This window comes from Podarcis raffonei, chromosome 13 (assembly GCF_027172205.1).
Source record: "Podarcis raffonei isolate rPodRaf1 chromosome 13, rPodRaf1.pri, whole genome shotgun sequence".
Classification (NCBI taxonomy): domain Eukaryota; kingdom Metazoa; phylum Chordata; class Lepidosauria; order Squamata; family Lacertidae; genus Podarcis; species Podarcis raffonei.
In genome coordinates this window covers 37576498-37582910 of record NC_070614.1, presented here as the reverse complement: position 1 = coordinate 37582910, position 6413 = coordinate 37576498, and the positions used below count along the sequence as shown (strand labels likewise).

Below are 6413 nucleotides of genomic sequence, written 5' to 3'. Positions count from 1 at the left end.
AAGGGTACTCCTGGATCTCTTAGGAGAGGGTGGGGTGTATGTAGCCAAGTTTTGTGCAGGGGGATCTTCGGATCTGGAATCTAGCATGCCTGGATTTTCAACAAGGGTGCCTGATCAAAATTTTACCTTTAAAAAGTAAGCAAACATTTGGAGCATTGATGTCTGTTCTGTCGAGGTAAGGGACTGTTGTCCCGACTGTAAAATGGCGCCATCGTGTTTTGGAAAGGAGCACTTCCTTTATATGTGAAGTAAATGGAAACGACATTCTCATGGTGGAACATAAAGGTAGATGCATGTAAAATAGAGGAGACTGCTTATATAGGTCTTTTGTAAGGCCTTAATAACACAGCATTGGTTCATCGGGAAGATGATTGGAAATAGTCAGATTATCCAATCTCTGGCAAACTGAGTTTCCCAACCATCTCTAAATCTGTTTTTAAATAGTAGCTTTCTTCTGTTGCCTTTGTGAAATATGCTTGGCAGGAATTGGAGGGAAAGTTAGGTACTTTTTTTTGTTTGTCTTGGAGATCTCTAACACTCCCTCCTCAGTTCAGAAGACAAGATCTTGTGTTGTCGTTTTTTACTAAACTAAATAGCCATTTGCGAACTCAGCTTATCTGCTTCCTCTAAACAGGAAGACCTCCGTCCTTCATCCCAAACATACTGACCAATTAAATACACCCTACACATCCTATTAGGAGAGTTAAAGTTCTGTGTGTCAATCTTAGCCCTTCCATGAGTTATCCCAAAACTTGGTGGAGTCCGCTTCTGGAACCATTGTTGATTTTAACATCTCCTTTCCGCTCCTAGGGAACAGCTTCCAGGATCTAGGCCTTCCTATAAGATTTGGGGAGGATCTGTAGGAATATTTTGCTCTCTTTGTCAATATGTATAAAACGTGTGCCTCTACACTGATGCTTCTCTCCTTAGGTGGATTCACATGACCATTTTTCTAAAGGTTTTTAACCCACTTCCACTAGTTTGCGTATCTTAGGCTAATTTGTAAATATTTCAAGATACCTTCACCAATTATCAAGAAAATCAACTGAGGGAAATTATTCCAAATGTGTAATGTAGACATGGGCTGAATGAAACACAAAAGCCATGGGCCAAAGTCTAGAAGCAAGCTGATATGTGAGTTGATGGGATTCGGTCAGATTCTGGAAACACCATAAATCCATAATGCACATCACCATAAAAGCATATTTTGTTGTTGGTGGCAGCTCAGATTTTGATGTGCTGCGACAAAGGGAATGCCTGGTTGCTACATTTGCTCATATATACAAACTCCAGTTCAGTGCTTCACCTTCTCAACCCTCATTACAGTTGACACTCACAACATGCACATTAGAACACAGGATCATGGATGACACAGACCAGGTAGAAAATAAGTGCTTGGTCACATGGAGAATGCCATGAACTACTCTCATACACACATTCGACACAGATTAACTGCAAAAACACAGTATGTGCTGGAGAAAAACAATGGCAAAATGGTTGTACGGATCTGTATTGATTGTCATTTTAGTAAATGTAGGGCAATATATTGGACCCCTCCATTATAAATAGAAAGAGGAATACAACTACATTGTGGATAAGAGTATAAAAGTGAGGTCCAGTTCAAGAGAGCAGGTGTGCCTAGAAGCAAGGATATCCAAACTCTGGAGGAGACTGCCTACACCAGGTGTGGGAAACCTTTGCCTCCCCACCCCAATACTGGTGAACTACAACTCCCATCACCCCTGGCCATTGACCATGCTTGCTGGGGCAGATGGGAGTTGTAGTTCTGTAGAATCAGGAGCGGCAAAGATTCCCCACACCTGATTGGGACGCAAGGGAGAAAGGGCTGAAACAGATGTGATGTTGGAATTAAATCATTTTGAAGCAGCTAGCTCTATCCATTGCAGATCTACAGTAATGGCAGATCAGGAATATCTCACATCACATCTGTTTTGGCTTTCAAGGGAGGGGCCTAGAAGCCAGAAATCCTAGCTTTGTTGGAATCAGTGAAGGATGCAGACCAGAGTTTTAATGTTTGCTCCAAATAAACACCAAATGTCTTCTCTTGTGTATGTGTGTACATATATATATATATAAACTTAGCATAGGTTTTTCTATCACTCTCTCTCTCTCTCTCTTTGTAAATACTGTTTTTTTTCCTGGGCTTTGATAGCGTTCATTTGTGGAATGGGTGTAGCTACATGGAGGTATGATGTTAATTGTCTTGAATTTTCATACTTCAAACTGGATGCAATAAACCTGCCAAAGAAACTGCAACCCTTTCCTACATGCTTTTTGGTCTTTGCTTTTAAGACTCCAAAAGTTTCTTTCATAACACACATTGCATCTAGATAGCACTTGTCCAAGACCCCAGATATTAGCTCATGATCAAACTAGACCTTGACTTTCCTCCACATTTCTTTTAAATACAGTGGTACTTTGGTTCTCAAACTTAATCTGTTCCGGAAGTTCATTCCAAAACCAAGATGTGCTTTCCCATAGATTAATCCATTCCAGACTTTTTAAAAAAATCTCTAAAACAGCAATTTAACATGAATTTTACCATCTAACAAGACCACTGATCCATGAAATGAAAGCAATAAACAATGTACTGCAGTCACACACTCAATCAATCAATCAATCAATCAATCAGTAGCTGAACTGGGTTCCACACAGTCACCAAAACAAAACAAAAAAGCCACAGAAACAAAAACGCAAAATAAATAGCAGAAACAGACCTCAGTGTAACATTCAAAGCGGAAGCGTAACATTCAAAACGGAGCACGTTTGGCTTCTGAAAAAAGTTCACAAACCGGAACACTTACTTCCGGGTTTGCTGTGTTTGGGTTCCAAGTTGTTTGAGTACTAAGGCATTCGAGAACCAAGGTACCACTGTACAAGCAGTTTTAGCAGGGCTGCTAGGCTCAGTTCCACTCAGGGTGGGGGAGATGCTGCGTTTGTACTCCAGGAATTATTTTCCAACCTCAAAATACCCCTCCCCATTACGGTGCTCTTAAAATAGTTCTTAAGAGTGAAGGGAAACCTCTGGTTTTTCTCTTGTTGATGGAAAATCAGGTGGTGTAGGTGGGCAGGGATTGACCAGAAAACCAGCTGGAAATGGTTAAGCAACCCCCCCCCCATTCTGCTGTTCTCAGTTGCAGCCTCTAAGGCTTCTTTTTTACTTTTCAACTTGCTTTTGCTGCCTCCGAGGCTGATTTTCAAGTTTTTTTAAATGACAAAATTATTGGGGGATATGTTATCCCTATTTTGTGGGTATGGAGGCTGCAGTAAGAACTGGACACGGACATACAAGTAAGATTATGACCAAGGGGAGATTTCAGCTCCCACCCAGATTTACAGCTCATCCTTTTAACTACTGAATGTCATTTACGGAGTTTGACAGTTGACTACCTTTCAGGGAGAGAAGAGTGTAAGCAGCTCTAATTGCATTTCAGCTATCAAATACTGAATACCATCCCTAATATACCGTCAGCAAAGATATATTGAACAGAGATACGAAATATTCAGTCAACGTTTGGCAACGCAATGCAGAGAGCTTAGCAGTTTTTGACCCCGTCAGCTGAGCAGATGGGAGATGTTCCAGGAACATGTGTGAATTGCTATGGAGGGAAGAATAAGGGTATTATGAGCAATTGCTAATAATGTTCAGAGAATATCCAGCAGATATCTTGCATCAAAATTCTCAAGGGGAAAACCTGAGAATTTCATTTGGAGAAAAGTGATTTCAGCATTGCTTTGGCTCGTGTCCAGGCAGGTCATTCACTTGTTCTTGATCTCATTAGCAGTGGCTCAGGCCAGATCTGGCCCCTCAGCTGTGGGATGGACATGCAAGGTCAGCAGAGCAGCAAAGTATTAATAGCCTCAGGAAGGATGCATTAGTGACCCCGAGGCCAATACAGAGATCTAGTCTGGCTCCAGGAAGCAGGGCAGGGGGTGGGGAGAAAGGCAGTATCTTGCTTCCGCTTCTCTACAGCAAGCTGGTCTCAGGAGCTGTGGTTGATGCCCACCCTTGATATTATCTGACATTTTCCCTTTTGCTTTCCCAAATCAATACAATGCCTGGACCCAAAAGGCTCAGCTCAAATGCAAAGTGAGCAGTACACATGGTTCTTCTCTGGCTCAGATTTTCAACTGAGCTGGAGAAAGTTCAATCTGATCCAGAGAGGAATCCGTGTCCCCACTCATGGGCTACACCCTTGAACCATATTGCACAGAGCTGGTGCTCTGTGAAAGTCCCCCATCCTTTTGCCTGATGCGTTGCTATGCAGAGGGCCAACATCTGGCTGAAAGTACGGTAAACCCTGGAATGGCTGTTTCTCAGAGGCTGCTTCACAGCAGGGAGGTAGGAGAGATTTTCCTCCTTTCTCCCAGTTTGTTGCTACTGGAGTACTTCGAAGCACCAGTCTTCATAAGAGAGGATGGAGGGAAGAGATCAGTGGATGGGTGTGGTGAAGAGGACTGGGTTGATACATAGGAGACTTACTCCAAATTTGGATTTGGAAAGAAGATGAACTACAGTGATACCTCGGGTTAAGTACTTAATTCATTCCGGAGGTCCGTTCTTAACCTGAAACTGTTCTTAACCTGAAGCACCACTTTAGCTAATGGGGCCTCCTGCTGCTGCCACGCCGCCGGAGCACGATTTCTGTTCTCATCCTGAAGCAAAGTTCTTAACCCGAAGCACTATTTCTGGGTTAGCAGAGTCTGTAACCTGAAGCGTATGTAACCCAAGGTACCACTGTATTCCCCATTTTTTTTGGAATGGGGAAGAGAGTGGAGCTCACTCATCACTACGCCAGAGAGGGGGTGAGGCTGGGCCCCCAAAACCAGCTTACTTTCTCAGATCCCAAAGGAAGAGCTTGTTCTCTCAACCTTTGATTCAAGGGTGGTAAACCATGATGTTGCTGGACTTCCAACCCCCATCATCTCCAGACCATTGGCAATGCTGGCAGAGGCTGACGAGAGGTGAAACCCAATGATATCCTGTGGGGCCACAGGTCCCTCAGTCCAGCCCACATTTAGCTGCACTCACTGTTCCCCAGATTGGGAAAAATGATTCAGTTCCCCCCCCCCCAACTGTGTGCAATTGCTCCATCTTGGCTCTTTCAGGTTCAGTTAATACTAACAATAAAGACTCCTGCAACACATAGGCAAGTCTGCAGTGTTTACATATCATCCAACGATGCATACATTAAAATTTAAATAATAATTAACAGGTTTTTTTCTTTTTTAAAAAAGAGACATTGTCATCATAAAAGGAAATGGATTTAAAAACAAGAAAAAATGCCCACTTTTCTTTCTTTCTTGTTCTGGAACAGGTGGGGGCTGCTATATTGCCCCCACTCCAGCAACACAGGTATACAAATCCACAATGAGAAGTTTGCCATGGGAGGGGTGGTAAGAGTAAAATTTTACCATTGATATTGCTGTAGAACTAGTCCTCATCTTTCAATTGCACCAATTCTGGGCGTTGCCAGAGCTACCATCTTCTTGTAAAAGTCAAAAAATGAGATGATTTGGAGGCGGGATGAAGGTGGGGAAGAGAGAGAAGCTGCCTGCACGTGATGCTGGAGAGAAAACTAGCCACAAATGGCCAGAGAGAGAGAAACTGGGACTCAGAGCCCACTATCAGTGACATTAAATGCACCTTTATAATTAATATGCACTCTTTAAAAAATGCAAACAGCCATGGTGATCGTGGTGAATAATTATTAAGATCGCAGTAGGGCAGGAGGAGGAATTGAATATTTTCCTTTTCTTGCTGCAGTCATGCTCATTAAAATGTGCAATGGGAGCTGCCATCCGAATGGAAACAGCAGCTTGGGAGGCACAATTTTTTGCCAGGTGATGTGTCAAACTCCCCCTCCCTGCCTGCTGCAATCCTGATAATTATCAGCACCCCACTCCAGAGTAGCTGATGTTTGCATTTAGAAAAATGTGCCTGTTCAATGCAGGCACATTTAAAGTCAGGAGTTTTTCTCAGAACTAAAAGGGGACTATGGCAAGGCAGTGAGATCTAACAGGAAAAGGGCTGTAAACTTGGAATTTCCTAGAATTGGGTTCTAGTAGTATAGAATACAGGCTTCTAGGATTTCGGGGAAGAGTGGGTGACTGATGACAGCTGCTAGGATCAAAATTTCCAGGCGCTTTGGGAGCAATGAAATAATTTAATTGCGCAAGGGGAATGGCCTGTTCAGCAGAATAATTGTAAATATATGCTTCCCATAAATTTGGAAAAGTTGAATTGAGACAATAAAGACGGCTGGTTTGCCATCTTTAATATCAAGTGACCCGATTCAGACAGTCAATGACACATAATTTCTATAAGTTCTAATTAAACTTGGCCCTTACCAGGTCAGTTACACCCAAACGGAATAGCTCTCCCTCTCACA

General features: G+C 42.7%; 2 protein-coding genes across 2 annotated transcripts in view; one reads left to right on the top strand and one right to left on the bottom strand.

The window, feature by feature from the left end:
* LOC128399909 (immunoglobulin superfamily member 1-like) overlaps window positions 1-6413 on the top strand; it is a 270931-nt gene that overhangs the window by 152937 nt on the left and 111581 nt on the right. The gene's annotated exons all lie outside the window — the stretch shown is intronic.
* The window catches only part of LOC128399910 (brain-specific angiogenesis inhibitor 1-associated protein 2-like), a 157316-nt gene that overhangs the window by 50298 nt on the left and 100605 nt on the right, over window positions 1-6413 (bottom strand). The gene's annotated exons all lie outside the window — the stretch shown is intronic.